Consider the following 19,560-nt stretch of genomic DNA (forward strand, 5'->3'; position numbering starts at 1 on the left):
GTGACTCACCATCCCCCAACCTACCCAACCCAGACCCAAAAGAGGTGAGTCAAGTGTAGACTTCAGGCTACTTCACAGCAGAATGGGCAGGCAAACCTGTGTAACTTGAACAAATAAATTGAGGCTTGCTTGAAAGCTTGTTGCCACATAGCACCCACACTAAAAACAAACATAAATCTGATGCCTAAGACCTTGAAAAGCAATTCATGTCTTTACTGAGCCTGGTGAAAATGTGGCAAGGACATACTTCCTAAAAAAATCACACTTCCTAAAAATCATGTGGGGACAGCTCATTCCTAGGTTTCATGTCTTCAAGCTGCTGCTTTCTGAATCTCTCCTTTCTCCTGCTGGCAAAACTCTAGAAGACCCTTTCTTTCACCTCTGGATTCAGTCCTTTCTTTCACAAGTATAAATACAAATCAATTTTATGTATGTAAATCAATTTTGTCTTTCTCTGCACTTACCAATTCTCTTGTCCTCATTACCCTCAGTAGATGAATAGGACAGACACAGACTCATGAACAGAGATGGGGCAGGGGTAAAATTTGACCTGTCACACTTGAATTGGTAAATATACTATATTTTTAATACTTTATTTGATGGTGAAACACTTCACCAAATGAGAACCTAATCATAAATTAAAATGTATGAATCACCCCTTCTTTGGAGCTGCCATCTCATTATTCTTATAATGGCCTATCCCTCCTTCTCCCCTCATTGCCCATCAGAATGTTTCCATGGCGCTTTGTCTGGAATAAATCAGGCTGCTTTCCATTTGTCCTTCCTTTTTTTTTTTTTTTTTAAGATTGTATTTATTTATTCACTAGAGACACACAGAGAGAGACAGAGACACAGGCAGAGGGAGAAGCAGGCTCCATGCAGGGAGCCCGAATGTGGGACTCCATCCTGGGACTACAGGATCATGCCCTGAGCTAAAGGCAGATGCTTAACTGCTGAGCCACCCAGGCGTCCCTCCATTTGTCCTTTCAAAGAAACTTGCCCACCTGCCTGATAGAGGAGAACACATAAACGTTGTGCATAGACACACAAATACAGTTTTGCATATTACTTTGGTGAGTTCATGGATTCTTCAGTAAGTCTGTTAATAACCACTTAATTAGTTTCCTTCCCTAACTCTCAGTTCCTAAAATTCTGACCCCTAAATTTTAGCTAAGCCAATAATATACTTGATGCCTGTGACAGGGTACAAACTCCATTTTTTTATATGGCAAATGATTCATCTTTATAAATTACATAGAGGATACATAAATTGTATACTAGAGAAGCCAACATTTTTATTCCTTCCTCCTTCCTTCCTCTGTTAAATGAATTTAACAAGCATTTGTTTGCTAAGCACTTACTATTTTGGAGTAATGTATTTATTTAAAATCAATTTCTAACTTTAAGAATGAAGCCACTTCATGGGGAGAACTGATATATAATTAGACAATTACACTAGTGTGATAGGACAGAGGATGTTGTGGAAGCCTCAGGGAAGAAAGGGAGGGGGAGATGGTGGTAGAGAGGGCACCTGATTCAGCCTAGGAGGTAGGTATGGCTGAGAGTGATTTCAGGGAGAGCTTTTGGGAGAAGGTAGTACATAAACCGTATATTGGGAAATTCTTAGTGTTTCAGAAGACAAGAGTAAGAGAAAGATGTTCCCTCCAAAAAGGATAGCATTTGTAAAGACAGAGAGACACAAGGAAGCATGGTGGGTTGGTGAGCTCGTCACTGGTTTACTAGGGCTGCAGTGGAGGGTAGATATGGAGACAGTCCCAAGAGGTGAAACAAGGGCCAGTTCACAGAAGGGCTGGAATGCTGGTTGAGGAATTTGCTCCTTATCCTCAATAGGCTGTGGAGCCTCTGAAAGCTATTTAACAGGCATGACATAATCAGATTTGCATGTAGCATGGTGAGGTGTGGGAGTCCTCACACCCATGCATGAAGATTGCTTCTATGTCAATTGCATTTAAAATTTGTAAACGATAATAAAGAATTGAAATTATAAACAAAATTATAAATTTAAATTTAATGAATTTTAGTTTTAAATAAATTAAAATAGGTACTTGACTAAATGTTTATATGATAGCACTCTAAGCCACTTGCTTTTAAATATTATTTTGAACGGCATTTTCTCCAGAGCTGTGGAAATAGCATGCATAACTCCCTTCAGCTTATACCTGTTTTAACCTTCAGAGAGGCTCCTGATATAACCTCTAATACCAGTGGAGATTAAAATATTTTTTATTTATAATCTTATATTTATTTTTCCAATAATTATATTTTTATCTTTATTTTTCCAATAATTATATTTTTAGTTTAAAAAGGAGAGAAAATGGAAATGAAGAAAACATGCAGAGAAGTATCAATATCATTAAGTGGATATTCTACTTACATATTTAGAATATGCTTTTATTAATATAATACCTCTTCGCTGAGTAGTCTGTGATCTATTTGCTTCATTTTCTAGGTAAATTTGCATCAGAACTTAGATAAACTCAAGGGAGTGGGTATGCATATGAATGTCATGATATACATACTGCACAGGAAAAAATACTTAAATCCAATTCACTGGAGTAGTGCAAAGAACACAAAGTTTGGTAACAGATCTGGATTCAAATTCCAATTCTGTTACTTATGAGATAGCATTGGGGAAGATTTACCTTCTCTAAATCTCAGTTCCCTTTGTGTAAAATTGAGGTTAATAATTTTCTTGTAAGAATGCTGTGATAAGGTGGTAGTTTCTGAAACAGGGTTGCTTACCAAGAGCAGGCACAGAAGACTCACTCAGGAAGATGAGCAGTCAGCTCAGGAGGCCTAAAAAACACGATTGCAAAGAGGAGAGAAACTAACTTCTAGAAATATTCAAAACTTGGTGGTTAACTGGAATATGCTAACTGCTGAAGCAAACAACTCCCAAATCTCTGTGGTATGATACATTAAAGGTTCATTTCTCCCCTGTGCTAGTTCAGGGCTACTGAGAAGCAGATGCCCGGATGAGATTAGTTGTACAAGACTTGGTTGATTAGGGGAAACACTTGTGAAGGATAAATAGAAAGATGTCATGAGAGGAGATGAGAGCTTTCAGACCACAGTACAGACCTGACACCACCGAAGAAGAGCCACAAGGAAGGAAGAATTGGGTAGCAAGATACCCAGACTTCATTGTAGTTCCAAGAAAAATTCATCCAGGCCAGTGGAGACTCCAGGAGTCAGAGTTACCTGCTGGAGGAATCCTGAGTCTTGCAGAAACGGGTCTGAATTCCTACACTCACCATGCTCAGTCCTTGGCTGGTAGAAGCTCATGGGAAATGTAGCCTTGGCACAAACACAGTGATAGGCCCAGTGTGGCAGCAGCTGGGGTCATAGTAAATCTTGTCTCCTTCTCCCTGCAGTAGATCTGAATGACACACTCTCATGACCCCACTCCCCTTCCCAGCCCACCCACACATCGTTGTATAATGCAGATCAGTTCTGGGAGTTGCAAAGCTCCACTGAGTCATTCAGGGACCCAGGCTGCTTATATCTATGGCTCTATCCTCTAGGATCCTAAAGTTCTATTCATTCAGTTGGCAGATGTGGAAAGAGAACACAGATAATATATGAAAGGTTTCCACAGGTTTCACCCGGACTTTGCTCACATCACCTATGTTCAGATTATATTGGCCAAGATGCAGTCACATGGCCCGACCTCATTGCAGGAAGACTAGAAAATATAGGCCAATTGCATACCTCAACAGCCATTTGCGCAAGGCAGATGAGAGGCAGAGCAATGTCCCTAATTTCTGGCTTGGATTACTGGATAGATGGTGACGCCATTCATTGATATAGAAGATATGGGGGAGGAAGTGACTTTAGAGGAGACAGAGCTGTCTAGCAGCCAGCTGGACATTCAAGTCTGGAGCTCAGAGTTAGAGACAACCCACAGGATGGTTGAAGCCATGAGTTGCTGAGAGATAGTCTTAGCACCAGAAAAGGGCCAAGAACATAACTCTGACGAACACTGAAATTTAAGGGACTACGTGACTCAACATCTATTTCAATCTCCTTTTAGTGCTCCTTCCTGTGCTATAAAGTTGGAAAGCTAAAAACACTTCTGAGACTCCCTGCTTCTAGGGTTTCCAAGGATGTGATTTAGGTTCTGCCAATTAGACACACTCACATTAAGACTCCAGCTTCAGAGCTGAATTCATGGGGGACCAGGCAGGGCAGAAGGTATCCATTTTGCTGATATGGAGTGTAGTGACTCTGGACCCAAGGTGGGCCACTATAGCTTCGGTTTCCTATCTCAGCAAGCACTTCCCGATTGTGGCAGAAGCAGCAGCTTCCTTGGCAACTTGGTCCTGAGTGTGGTTTTGTTCCTAGTAACTCTGCCTAGAATCTACTTCTTCAACTCTTCCATTGATTCTGTAAGCCAATTAGTACCTTCTAATTATCCTTATCTACCTAAACTGACAAGGGTGGGTTCCTCCCTTTGTACCTAAACCAAGAAAAGATATAGTCAGATAAATCTGAGCGTGTTGCAAGCATCTGAGAAGGAGAGGCTAGAGAAATGGGAGGAAAACCAGGAAAGACTGCTGCCCCAAAATCCAGGGAAGGGAGCATTTCAACACATGGTCCACAGTTAAATGCTGCAGAGCAGCCAAGACAGGTACAAATGTAAAGTAAAATAATTCATAGGCAATCTCGACAGGAACAATTTCAGTGGAATAGTTGGGGAGGAAGCCAGATTGCAAGAGATTTAGGAGGTTTTTTTCATTTAATTTGGTCTCAATTTATGGAGTAAGAGTCAGGTATTATAGTTGGATATTAGGAAGATTATTTCATGCTTATTACTGTGCCTGAAAATCCAGCATAGCAGTCAAATCCCTCCAGAGGTAGGAATTTGTCTTCTGACTTCATTTATTCAAGAAGGCTGTAACCCCAGCTCTGTTAGTTCTGTAAAATAGGTCTCCAAACCTCCACGTTTAAAAAAGAAAAAAGATCTTTTAGCAAATGGACGTACTGAGTCCACTTGGCCTTCTGCACAGTACGTGGAGAGAGACCACCTGCTTGTACAAATAGGAAGCTCAGAAATCCCTGGAAATGGACAGGTGAGTTCCTCTTGCCTCCCTGCCTAGACCAGCCCTACTCTTGGCTCTCCACTACTGCAAAGAGGTGGAATTACCTTCCATTCTCTGCAGCCCCCCTTTCTTTGTTTCTCTTCACAGGAATACAGCCATAAAAGTGCCTACTGATGGCCAAGGGACCTCCTGATACTCTCGACCCACCTCCTATATCACTCTACCCCATCCATTAACTTTATCCTTATTCCCATCAGAGACTAAATACAGACAGGAGAGTGAGTTTTTCTCCGTGGATCATTTTATTTCTTCCATTCACTATTATTCGAATCATCAATCATCCATTTTCCCTGTTAACTCATTCTGTAAAGTGAAGAATTAAAGCTGTGTTAGAGTTCAAGGTCAGGCTACCTTCTGCAGCTGGAGGCACCCCTGGTGGCCCTAGGCCTTATTCACTTGACTGCTGTCATAGTCTCTTTGAGAGAGGGCAGAAGAGGCATGTGGTCAGAGGCAGTGTGGCCTGCTGAACAGGTGTCAGTGCTGGCTGAGTCAATCCACTAAGAGGGAGGGCTGGTGCTGGCCCATGGGATGATCAGTAAATCACTCCTGACTGCTAACCTCTGAGACTTCACACCTTATAATTTCCCAAAATAGACCTGTGATTACAAGCACTCAACCTAATCATCACTGCCCAAGCCCAGATGTTCTGAAGAAGTGGGGCGTAAGCTTGTATTTAAAAGGAAAAAGATAAGGAGGTATTTACCCAGCAAATACATTCTGTAGAGCAGATCACATGTACACATTGTACTGCCTTCCTCCATCTTCCCACAGCACCCTACTAAGCCCCCACAAGCCACCAAATCAAGATTATATTGTGGCTGTCCTTTCTGTAGGCTGTGCTCAAATTCTTTTAAAAGATAATTTAATTTTATTCAATTCAGCCCACCAAGTTTATACATTTATTTTAGCTCCTATTCTATGCCTGGGACTCTGGGGGTGAGACATGAATTGAAACATTGGGACTGCCTTGAAGGTACATTCAACAGAGTTAGAGAGATAAGCACCTTGACTATTTCACAGTGAACACTGAGGGAAATAGATAAAAGTGCTTTTGGTTCTCCCCTCCACCCTAGACTTTCCTGAAGATCATAGCCTATACTTTCCTCCCTCTCTTTTGCCTTGGTGAAAGAAAAATTAAATCTTTATGTAAGGCTCATTCTTCCATGGGATTTGAACCACACAGGGGACTTGGCTTCATTCATCAACTTTTTTTCACTGTCAACCTCTTTGCACTTGCCCTAGAAACATGTTCAACTCTATTCTATCTTTACATTTCTTTCTCTATCTTCTTTTGTTCTTGGGATATAGTTTTTTTTCTTCCATTCATGCAGTCATTTATTCATTAATTTCCCAAATGCTCAGTGATTGACAGTGTGGGCAAGGCCTCTCCTAGGCTGGAGACATAAAAACAAATAAAGTCTTTGCTTTTGAGGAGCACTCTTTGTGGCTAGAAAGACACATTTAAACATATATATATATATATATATATATATATATATATATATGCCCTCTTTCTCCTTCTTTTCATTGTCGAACTTCCTGGAAGAATAGTCCCCTCTTTGTTTCTCAATTCCTGTGGCCCTCACAACTCTTCTGAAATAGACACAATGTCTCTGCTGGAACTTCCTATTTCCAAATATCCAGTCCTCATCATAATACTCACTTATCTTGGCCCTTTTGCTGGATTTGACATCTTGCTGAACTTCTGTCACAACCTGGTTTTCTGGAGACAGAGAGTCCCTGTTCCAGCTACACCACTTACTAGCTGTGTGGTCTGGGTGAGTCACAGATCCCCTCAGGCTCAGTTTACCCTGAGACTCTGTCAACCAAGAATTTTAAAAGTCTATGTACCAGGATTATTGTGAGGATTAAGTGGGGATATTACATGAAAAGTTTCTCTCCTGTAGTTGGTATTAAATAACTGATAGTCTCCTTCCCTTTGATAACACTAAACATTGTTTTTAGTTTTTGGCTATGTCTCTTACTTAGAATTTCTTTCCTGGGTATTTATCCTCCCTATTCCTTGAATGATAGGAATCGCTTTAATGGAAATTTGCTTTTGGGGGGATCTCCTCCACAAAATTCCAGCACAAGTCCAAGATTTCTGTCTGGAGAGTCTACACCCTCCCAACCTCCAGCTCCAGGAGATCTGAGCATGGCATGTTACCTAGGCCTAACCAAGCAGAGTCTTTCATTCGCTTGGACAAACAGTGATTGGCTCAGGAGTGGACAGGAGACCTCCACTCAGAATCACTGAGACTCTAGGAGATTTCTGCTAAGTCTTCTGGGAGTGAAGTGCATTCTCCCCCTGGGCTTGAAAGCGTGAAGATATAAAACCGAATGCAAATGAAGCCATCCTGCTACCACAAGGGAGACCCAGCTTATGAATAGAGCTAAGCTAGAGGAAGCAAAGCCAAAGGATAGAGAAAGAAAATTTGTCCTAGTGAAGTCATTTGGGCCTCTGCACCACGTCACATCTAAAAACAACATAACACCGGGACTTCTCTGCTTACTCATTAAGTCCTGCTTTTGCTTAAGCAGTGATCCCCTTTTTGGATTGAGTTTTCTGATACTTATAAGTAAACAAATTTTAACCAAGAAATATGTTAGCATTAACTCCTTGTTTATTCAACAAGTGCTTGTTGAGCATCTTCTGTGTGCTAAAGACTGTACTAGGAACTGGAGGTACAATTAAGAGTGAAACCCATCTCTGCCTTCAGGAAGCTAGTAAGAGACAAGAAAGTAAGTAAAGATGGTATAGTGCCATTAAAACTACAGAAAGAGGTAGTATAGCCTGCTCTGGAAGCACAAAGAGGGGTATCTTCAACATCTCAGGGAATGATGGAAGACTTTCCAGGGAGCATAATCTGCATGGAAACCCAAAAGATACATAGCCAGGCAATGATATAGAAAGGGATGAAGAGGGTTTTGTGCAGTGGAAAATGACAAGAAAAGTCTCAGAGGAAATACAGAGCACAGGACATTTTGGAGATCCATAAAAAGTAGAATACTGTTCTAAGGAAAGAGTCTATCAAGAGTCTAGAGAGGTAAGCAACAATAAAACCATGAAGGACTTTGGAAGTTTGAGGAGTTTGATTGGAAATGTGAAAGGCTTTCAGCAGAAGAGTGTGTGGCCATGATTACCTGCTGCTACATACACAAATATACCATCCATTCCCACAGTTGTCAATGTCATCTACCCCTGGATTGATGATATCCAAGTCTAGGGGATCCCTGGGTGGTGCAGCAGTTTAGCGCCTGCCTTTGGCCCAGGGCTTGATCCTGGAGACCCGGGATCAAATCCCACGTCGGGCTCCCGGTGCATGGAGCCTGCTTCTCCCTCTGCCTATGTCTCTGCCTCTCTCTGTGTGTGACTATCACAAATAAATAAAAATTAAAAAAAAATGATATCCAAGTCTATGCTTCTCTGCCCTGAGCTCCAGATGAACACCTATGAGAACCTCAATGAATCTCTTCACCTCAGAGAATCCCTTCTCTGTCATTCTGCTTGAGTCTCCAGGTCCAGTAATAGCATTGTACTTTTCCCAGTCACTGGCTCTAAAGCCTTTGAGTCATGCTTCTCTCTTCCATTTCCTATACCATACAAAATGGTTGCCATATCTTAGTAATTCTATTTTCAGAATGTCTCTTTAATTTTTATTTTAACTGGAAGCTACATCTTTAATTTTCCAGAAAGCTTTCCCATCCCCCATCTTCTGGTAACTGAGCTGGTATATGACCAAGGCCTTGCTATTCATGGTATCTGCAGCAGAAAGTTGCTAGAATGACCCCTTGTGATTCCCACTTTCTAGTGTTCATGCCTCTGTGTGATCCTCTCTCTTTGAGTATAGGTAGTATGTATGACTTGCTTGTACCCAGCAGACTATGGCAAAGGTGATGGAGTATCACTCCCATGTTTATATTTTGTAAGACCCATCTTGCTAGAAGACTCACTCTAGAGATTTTTCTTGCTGGTTTGATGAAATAAGTGCCTATGGTGGGGAAGCTCACTTGGGAGAGAACTGAGGGCAGCCTCTAGTTGCTGAAGGTAATCTCCAATCAACAAGAAGCCAGGGACCTCAGTCCTACAAGAGCAAGAACATAAATTTTACTAACAAAAGTAAGCTTAGAAGTAGACGCTGTTCCAGTTTTGCCTCTAGAAGAAAACCTAGTGCTGTCTGACCTTGACTGCAGCCTTGCAGAAAACTCAAGTATACTGTCCTCAAACTTCTGACCTATAGAAACTGTGAAATAAGAAGCATGTCTTGTTTTAATCTACTATATTAGTGGCAAATTTTTATGCAGCCATAGAACACTAATACAGTATTTCATTCTCATTGCTTAGTAGATATGCTAGTTGCTTGTTTACTAACCATTGTTCTCTCTTTCAGAACACTAATTGTGTTTTAGATGGTGGGCATTCATGTGCTTCATGGGTATCTCCAACCCTAGGGGGTATTGGTTGATTGGTCTTAACAGTCTTGTTTATCCCATTTGCCACTGATGGACTAAATATGCCTACATAGGACACAATCACAACCAAAGAAATTTAAGAGGACATTTCTGGGAAACCTTTCCTCATTCTAAATATCGATGCAAGTCAAAGACTTGCTTCTTTCTCCCCTGAACTTTGTTTTGTAACAAGGTGATCCTGGGAAATGCAGCAACCATCTTGCCTTTGAAGGGAAAGTCAAGAGAATAGTGAAGAAGCTACCTGAGACTCTAACCAATTTTGTTGCACCACTATCTTAACCAACCAACTTGGAACTATAATAAAAATATTTCATTATACTCATTATTTAAACTACTTTTATTATTATTTTTTAAGATTTTATTTATTTATTCATGAGAGACACACACACACACACAGAGGCAGAGACAGGCAGAGGGAAAAGCAGGGTCCATGCAGGGTCCCCAGGATCAGGCCCTGGGCCAAAGGCAGCACCCTAAACCACACTGAGCCATCAGGGCTGCCCTTTAAACTACTTTTGAATGGGTATTCCATAGCTCCCAGCTAAGAGCACTCTAACTAAAACCTTGTAAAAGGTTCAGAACAAGGAATAGAGGGCAGCCCAGGTGGCTCAGCAGTTTAGCGCAGGCCTCAGCCCAGGGTGTGATCCTGGAGACCTGGGATCGAGTCCCATGTTGGGTTCCCTGTGTGGAGTCTGCTTCTTCCTCTGCCTGTGTCTCTGCCTCTCTCTGTGTGTCTCTCATGAATAAATAAATAAAATCTAAAAAAAAAAAAAAAAAAAAAAAAAGAACAAGGAATAGGAATAGGAATAGGAAAGGGTCTTTTAGAGTCATTCACTGGGATTGATGTCCAAGTTCTGGACAAAGACCAGCAGACTTGCTAAACTGGAGGAGGAAATGGATCCTAAGCTGCTAGAGGCTGTCTTTACCGCCACTTTGAGAGGGCCTCTGTGCAGCAAACAATGAGGCCAAACTAGGGAGAGGCAGAGCAGTCATGAGTTCCCACGCTGTCACCAAGCTCTGGTTTCCTGTAGCTCGTTATCGTTTGGTTCTGTAAAATAACCTCACATTCTTCTCAGCTATGCCAGCCGAGAAATAAACTCTCGTTTACTCAAGTTTAAGTTGAATATCTATCACTTGCCCTGTAAGAAAGTCTTCTGCCCTGATAGTACTTGCCTAATTTACTGCCTACCAGTTGGTGTCTCTCACCCTTTAACCTGTTCTTTCTCTGTATCTGATTATGCCGTTACCCTCCTGATCAAATGTAAAAATATTTATATAATTATATACTATATATACTATATTTTATATATAGTATATCCAATATTATATAGTTTATATTATATAGTATATATGTAATATATGTGTGTGTTTTACATTATGACCTAACATATATATATACACAAATATAACTAAAACATTTTACAAAATTATACCTATCTTTACTATTTATGATACACTATCTTTCCTTTCTTACTCTATTGATTCTTTTTTATTTTTATTTATTTATTTATTGGTTGATTCTTTTTTAAAATGCTGCTTGCAGCCCATGTGCTTCTCTCCTCACCAGAGTGAGAAGTGGCAGTTGCTTTGTGCTCTGTCCTGTGGTCACTATGGCCATAGAGGGTTTGAGATGTTCTATGCCATGATGAGGGCCCCAAGACCAGGGCTTTTCTTATGGGGAGAGAATCTAGAGTCCAGTTTCCTGCCTCTAGATTTAAGAAGTTTGCAGCTGGGATCCCTGGGTGGCGCAGCGGTTTGGCGCCTGCCTTTGGCCCGGGGCGCGATCTTGGAGACCCGGGATCGAGTCCCACGTCGGGCTCCCGGTGCAGGGAGCCTGCTTCTCCCTCTGCCTGTGTCTCTGCCTCTCTCTCTCTCTCTGTGACTATCATAAATAAATAAAAATTAAAAAAAAAAAAGAAGTTTGCAGCTGAGGATGAAGTTGAGCCTTTGGCAGAAACTATAAGCCCCTGTGGCTCAGAAATGGATGACAAGGAACAGGGGATGATTTCAATCAGCTTCTCTTGGACAGACCCCCAGGGTACACCAAGATGTTCAAATACTGAATAACTGCTCCTCGGGAACCTGCTAACAATCCTAGATGAAAAGAATTCAGCAAGAGAGAGTAGTCTAGGAATTTCTCCCTGAAGGACTGGCTTCCAAAGCGGGAGAGAACCAGACCTCAACTCATAGGCATCTACCTAATCCTCCCTCTTCTGTTCCCCAGTAGCATTTTAAGGATGTTCAGATGGGACAGTATACTTTTGATGACCAGATATCTACATTTGAAGTAGAGAGCAAGTTTGGAAAGCAAAGAAAGATAAACATGTGCAATAACCACACGTGAGAGCAAGCAAGAGACTTGGTGACTTGTTGGATGAGGATGAGAATGAAAAGGCAGTGCCTTTGCAAAGCATGTAAAACAGAACATAGTACTTGCCTTAGCAAAGACAACATTTTATGTACTGCTACACTATATCATTCCGGGATTCTTTTATTTTTAAGCTAATAATCATGAAAATGTATTTTTATACACAAACATTTCCCTCACTCTCTTTGTGGGGATAATTTGAGCTGATACTTAGCATCCTCTAAAATTACTACTTTATAGTTAACTGTGGTGTATGTAGAATAATTGAAAATTTTGGAAGTTCATGGGAAAGCCATTATATAGACCACAAATAAGAACTATTGTAATCTTTTTAAATTGCCAATATTCCTTCTACAGACAGTGTTTTAGGTATTTTAAGGTAGAAAAAAACGCAGACTTCATCTTCTTTAAGCAAGAAAGGCCCTGAGACAGGGCTACTTTTTATTATTGATTTGCAACAGAGTTTTAAACTTTTATATTCAATTGATGCAAAAACATTGAGAGAACATACCTCACCTTGAGAAACATTATAGTAATGGGGGTTCCCTTTTGTCTTTAATTCTAAGAATCACTTGCTTAGCGACTGACATTGAATATTTTTAGAAAAGTTTCTTTTTTGTCTTCTACATACATGAACAGGAAATTAAGTAGCATATTCGATATAAATCAATGTTCTTGTATCTTAAAAGTTTTTTCCCCCAAAAGAGCTCATTTTATAATTTAGTTCAAAGGAAGCCAGTAGAAAATGTTCTATCAAGTTGCCTGAAATATAACAGGTCCTCAAATACTTGAAATAGAGTTCAGTGAATATGAATGAAGTCTGCAGTAGTGTTGATAAAACAAGTTCTATTTGAAAAGGATTGGCTTGCCATGTATCCAGATTCTTAGCACTCCCAACTTCTGTTATGAACACATTCTTCCACCCTTCTTCAACATCTTGTGCTGTTTTCTCATAGACCCTGCCAAACTAAGGCTACCATCTCTTTTCTATGTATTTTTTGACTTGTTATTTTGAGATATTTGTAGATTCACATCAATTGTAAGAAATATCACAGGAATCTTATATACTTATATACCCTTTATCTAGTTTCCCCCAGTGGTAACATCCTGCATAACTAGAGTGCAATATCTCAACCAGGATATTGACACAAATGCAATCCACCCACGTTGTTCAAATTTAACCAGTTTTGTGTTCATCTATTTGCATGTGTGCATTTAGTTCTATACAGCTTATCACAGGTGTAGTTTTTTTAAAGATTTTATTTATTTATTCATGACACACACACACACAGAGAGAGAGAGAGAGAGAGGCAGAGACACAGGCAGAGGGAGAAGCAGGCTCTATGCAGGGAGCCCAACGTGGGACTCGATTCCAGGACTCCAGGATCACACCCTGGGCTGAAGGCGGTGCTAAACCGCTGAGCCACCCAGGCTGCCCCACAGGTGTAGATTTGTGTGTCCGCCATCATATTTAAGATAAGGAACAGTCCACCATGCAGACTCTTCTGCTACCCTTTAATAGCCACAGCCAGCTCTTGCCCTTCCCTCATGCCCTTGCCTGTAACACCTACACATCTGTTCTCCATCTCTATAATTTTGTCATTTCAATAATATCATATAAATTGAACCATTTGGTCTATAATCTTTTGAGATTGAGTGGGGTTTTTTTGCACTCAGCATAATTCTCTTGAGATCCATGCAAACTGTTGCCTGCATTGATGATTCATTCTGTTTTACTGTTGAGTGGTACTCCATAATATAGATGTCTGACAGTTTATTTAACCATTCTCTGGTGAAGGACATTTGGATTTTTTCCAGTTTTTATCTATAATGAATAAAGCTTCTAAGAACACTTGTGTAAAAAACAAAACCAAGTTAAACAAATGCTGGTTGCAGTCCACAAATTGATGTCATGATCCACTAATGGGTTGACATAAAATTTTAAAAGATGTCTTTAATTACTTGGCCCTACTACTAACCTTGTTCTCAAGCCACCCTAGAGCTCTTCATTTCCTCACACCTGGCTCATAAGCTCCTATTTCTCTATCCCTGCTTAGGCTATCATTTGTGTCCCAACTGCTCTACCTAGAACATCTTTGTCTAGTGAAGTCCTACTTACTAAAATAAGTTAGAGGGATCCCTGGGTGGCGCAGCGGTTTGGCGCCTGCCTTTGGCCCAGGGCACGATCCTGGAGACCTGGGATCGAATCCCACATCAGGCTCCCGGTGCATAGACCCTGCTTCTCCCTCTGCCTATGTCTCTGCCTCTCTCTCTCTCTGTGACTATCATAAATAAAAAAATAAATAAAAAAAAAATGCTGAGTGAAGTAAGTCAGTCGGAGAAGGACAAACATTATATGTTCTCATTCATTTGGGGAATATAAATAATAGTGAAAGGGAAAAGAAGGGAAGGGGGAAGAAATGTGTGGGAAATATCAGAAAGGGAGACAGAACGTAAAGACTGCTAACTCTGGGAAACGAACTAGGGGTGGTAGAAGGGGAGGAGGGCGGGGGGTGGGAGTGAATGGGTGACGGGCACTGGGTGTTATTCTGTATGTTAGTAAATTGAACACCAATAAAAAAATAAAAAAATAAAAAAATAAATAAAATAAAATAAGTTAGATATGTGTTTGGCTATGAATCACAAGAAATTTGACTACAGGATTTTTCCCTCTCTTTCCCATAACAGATATTGCCTAGAGCAATAGTAAAAAAACTATTAATATTATGAAAAAGTTTGCTGACTTAAAAAAAACTATTAATATTATAGAAAAAGTTAGCAAACTTTTTCTATAATGTTAATGGTAAATATTTTAGACTTTGTGGGCTAAAAAGTAAAATCAAAGATACTATGTAGGCACTTCTATAACAAAAGAGAAAACTCCTGCCTGCTCCATTTTTTTCGCAGGGGCCATGTGGGTGGGCATAGTTTGCATCCAGTTGCCTTCTGCTGCAGACATTCTTGAGAGGAAGAGCTTATCGGCTTAAGTGGGAGGGGCTTGGTCCAATGGGTAGTAGGGATGGCCACCTCATTGGTTAATATCACTCTGCCCCAGTGACATCAAGAGTTCCTGTGCATCTTATACTCCTGTGAACCCAGCATATCAACTTGGGCAGCTGGCCAGAGACAAGGGGACTAACGGTCACCAATCCCTAGACTGAGAGTCCACCACTCAGTACCCATCTGTTGCCAACAGTGGAATCCTTAATATCTTGGTGATGGCCAGCTAGACCCTGGAAACTGGTGATGCATACCTGCTATTGGCCAGAGAGCCAAGTACCAAGAGCAGAGAGGGGAAGTAGGGGCAGAGGAGGATGCCCTGGTTTGGTCTCTTCAGCTTACCATGCTAGCCTGCTTAGGCAGTGGCCCTGAGCCATACAAACACAAATTATGTTTGAGGACCTTAGTTTGTCAATGCTTGGCCGGAGTAAGGTAATTGCTAGTTATTGTTTGGAGGGTTTGCAGATGTCAGTATTGACATCTTTGTGATTCTCTTTGTCTTTCCCTCATGGTCTCCAGATAGCTGCTTCAGCTCCAAACATGACATATGCATGCAAGTCAGAAGGGAAGAAAAATAAAAAGGACCATGACTATCTCCCCTACCAACAGAAATTTTTCCAGAGCCAAGTCCAGCAGATTTTCTTTAAGTTGCATAGCCAGAACTAGGTCTATGGTTTCATTCTCAGGCAGAGTCCCTCAAGCACTGGGTTTGAACGGTCCTTACTAGGCAGATGTGTATCTCTTTACTAATGATTCCTTCCAGTCCCAGAGAAAACGTCAAATGGTCCAGTTTGGGTTATATGTTCATGCCTATTGCCAAGGGGTTAGGAAACTCTAATCAACCATCCTGGGTCTATTCTTGACTCACAGGACCCATGGGAAGGGGGCAATGTGATTGTCAGCACTAGCATGTGAGGGAAGGTGAGTTCTCAAAGGAAAAGATGCTGGCAGAAACAGCCACTGCAGAAGAGAGTCATTACATTGCTGCTAAATTGAATTGAAGTATCATGAAGTAGTTATACTCAAGGTTTTCATGGATTTATAAATGCTGTGCTCCTGGCAGTATACAAAATAATTGATAGTATTTGCCTTCAAGAAATTAACAGCCTAGGGTAGACATTGGTTACTTGGCTAAATATGATTTTTTTGGTAACAAATTAAAAAATATTTAACAAAATAAATAGCATGGACAAAGCCATGAGATTTTGAATAACAGGGACTCAGAAGTAAGTCAGTAGTGTGCTTTTGCATAAACAAATGGAAATGGAGAAGATTTAAATGATGTATCTGCAGCTGTACTGAAAATAGTGACAGAAGTGGGGTCAAAAGACAGATTGTTACCTTGGAGCATGGACTAAACCTCTGAGTCCATCCAGCTTGGTGTTTCATGCCCTAAGATGAAAGGTACTCCATCTTGGCAGACATGCAGAGTATCTACAGACTGTGATCATGTTTCACCTTGGCTTGCTCAAAGCATCTGGCTAGACGTGAGACATTTTGCTGTGCCAGGCAACACACATGCTGCCTGCAGCCTGGCTGGGATTTGGCCAATCAAAGAACTATTTCACAACCAGTGATACAGGACATCTTTGATTATTTGAGATATTCTAGGTTTCCTCACTTTCCTTTGCCAAGTGTAGACTAGGACAGAGGATGCAAAAAGTGGAAGTGGTAATACTAAGGAGAAGAGAATGTGTTATGATATGGTGGTGCTGTCAGGTGGGGGTGGTCAGAGAGCTTGCAGTATCAAAGCAAAGAGCAGAAAATCCTCTTAATGTGTGCTAGGCAGTTAAGAGTTGTCTTTATTTGGTAATTACTGAATTAAACCACCATATGGTATGCATCAATTTCTGCTTGTCAGCCACAGTCAAGATCTAGCAGGTCAACCAGGATTGTTGATAGTTTCAAAGTGGCCCCCCCCCCAAAAAAAATGCAGTTGTACTCTCCTTATCAGTGGCAGTTATCAGGGCAAGTAACACAAGCACTGATTACTGTAATTTCTTCTGCCATTAAATGATGCATGATGCCAGGGGTGTGAAGCAGAGAAGGAGAGGGAGTAGTTGAAGGGAAAGACACCCAAAGTGAATACAAGGGGGATCTACAGTCTCCAGTCTCATAGATCAGTGTGATGCCAGACAAGTTCTCTGGCTTTCTGAATCTGTTTTTTCATCCGTCAAATGATAGAGTGATTTCTTTTTTTTTTTTTTTTAAGATTTTATTTATTTATTCATGATAGACATAGAGAGAGAGAGGGGCAGAGACACAGGCAGAGGGAGAAGCAGGCTCCATGCCGGGAGCCCGACGTGGGACTTGATTCCAGGTCTACAGGATCAGGCCCTGGGCTGAAGGCAGGGGTAAACCGCTGAGTCACCCAGGGATTCCCTAGAATGATTTCTAAAGTCTCTTCTAACTCCATTTTTAAAAAAATAATGTTTATATTTAAAATAATTGGGAGACTCAGGTGGCTCAGTCAGTTAAGCGCCCCACTCTTGATTTTGGCTCAGGTCATGATTTCAGGGTCACGGGATCAAGCCCTATGATGGCTCTGCCCTCAGTGGGGAATCTCCTTGAGGATTCTCTCCCTCTCCTCCTCCCCCCACCTCTTCTCTCTAAAATAAATAAATCAATCTTTAAACAAATTTTTCATAAATATTTTAAAAAATTAAAAATAAAAGCATTCTCAATTAGAACTCTTGGTTATCAATAACAAAGTCACTGGAACTAGGTAAAATTAAAAGACATTTGTTGGAAACTGTAGTATGCAAGGAATGGCACATTAGTAGATTTCCTTTGACTCAAACAAAACCTGATTCTGATCTTTCATCCCATTGTGCCAGCAGGAATATGCAAGATAGGGTATGTGAGGGTTTAGGGATGAGGATTTGAGAAGCAATATGATACAAAATATTTAATACCCACTACAGCCAAAAAGGTGCATCCCAGCTGAACCGTCAGTCTGCATGGAAGGGGTTGGGAGCTGGTGAAATAAGGAGCAACGGGAAAAGAATGAAACAAAAGTAGCTCTTCTTTCTGGTTCTTTTCAACAAGAATGTTGGTACCTTAATAAATTAACACACAAAGATACATAGACTTTTAATGGAACTCAAGGGCAGAGATATAGTCAGCCTATAAGGATGAGTTAAAATCAGGGGTTTGGATAGGATTAAGACTCTAGATCCATCTTTTGCAGGCTCCTCTCTGTAGGAAGGACTCCCTCACTGTGTTTTTCTTTTTCTTTCATTTCTCTAACTGGCTTTGTATAGTTTTTCAGTTTGCATGCTGCCACTGCCAATATCTCCTGAATTTACTTTTTTTTCTTGGTCAAAACATCAGATAGATTAAGAATGAACCAAATCCGAATTCTTTATGAAGGGGACTAATTGGCAAAGTTTGGGTCCGGTGGCTTTTCCTGGCCTATCTAACTAAGTGGCATAGTCATGTTGCAGTGGGGGGCACAGGGGACCCTGCTGTATACTATTGTGGCTACAATGTAAATGGTAGCACAGAAGTGGTATTGAAAATATTTAACAGTTACTATGGGATAAACATCAACCATTGAGAATGAACATCAGCCATGAAGAACCACTATAGCTGGATAAGGGCATGCTAGATGGATATCAACCTGGAATGGGGACAGAAGAGAACCAGTTTCTAGAGAATGGAAAATAATCATGAACTGGACAGTCATAAGAGCAGTCTATTAAAGAGTCTGAGAAAAAAGAGTCAAATCCATTTTAAAAATTAATAGTGTCCCTGGAAACTTTTTAGCAATTAGAGGAATAATGTAAGTGTTATTTTGGTTTCTATTTGATTGTAGGAATAATTCCATAGAATGCTATATTAAGTGTTGCAAACAATAGAAGAAAAATATAGCACAGGACACTCCCTGCCCTCTGTCCCCAGAAGTTTTCACTCTGATTTGAGAAGGAAGATGGGAAATTTATAGAACCAGGCATTTAATTGCATAGTGCACACAGTGTGTGCCCTGGGAGTCAGAAAAAGAAGACATCCTTGTGAGCTAGAGAAGTCAGGGATGCCTTCAGGGAGTAGCTGAGGATGCTTTTTATGACTCCCTTCAGGAAATTCAGTAGATTAATGAAGGGACTCACCATCTCAACTTTGAGGGATATACTCAAAAGTTCTGAGAGAGCCTTACAAATCAAAGATGGGAATGCAAAGATGGGAATGGTGCTTAATCTTTAGCAAAGATTAAACAGCCCTCTGAATGGAGTGCTGATACATGCTACATCATAGAGGAGCCTTGAAAACATTATGCTAACTGAAAGAAGCCAGACATGAAAGCCACATATTAGATGACTCCATTTACATAAAATATCTGGGATAACCAAATCCATGGAAACAGAAAGATAATTTGTGGTTGCCAGAAGCTGGAGGGAACAGGGAATGGGATGTGATAGCTAATAAGTATGGGGTTTCTTTTGAGGATGATAAAAATGTTCTGGAATTAGATAGTGGTGATGGTTGTACAACATTGTGAATACGCTAAAAGCTACTTAAATACACACTTTAAAATGCTGAAATGTATGGTATGTGAATTATATATTTTTTATGTATAAGATTTTTATTTATAAAGAA

The 19,560-nt window shown here is 40.6% G+C and overlaps 1 protein-coding gene across 10 annotated transcripts in view; it reads left to right on the forward strand.

The window, feature by feature from the left end:
* The window catches only part of PAQR8 (progestin and adipoQ receptor family member 8), a 95,816-nt gene that overhangs the window by 19,987 nt on the left and 56,269 nt on the right, over positions 1-19,560 (forward strand). The window contains exon 3 of one of the 10 annotated variants that reach the window (XR_005367846.1): positions 17,177-17,225. The exons of the other annotated variants lie outside the window; for them this stretch is intronic. The gene's annotated coding sequence lies outside the window, so the exon portion shown is untranslated. Of the gene's footprint in view, positions 1-17,176; positions 17,226-19,560 lie in introns of those variants that run through there. 10 annotated transcript variants of the gene reach the window in all.

Source organism: Canis lupus, chromosome 12 (assembly GCF_011100685.1).
Source record: "Canis lupus familiaris isolate Mischka breed German Shepherd chromosome 12, alternate assembly UU_Cfam_GSD_1.0, whole genome shotgun sequence".
In the NCBI taxonomy this organism is placed as follows: Eukaryota; Metazoa; Chordata; class Mammalia; order Carnivora; family Canidae; genus Canis; species Canis lupus.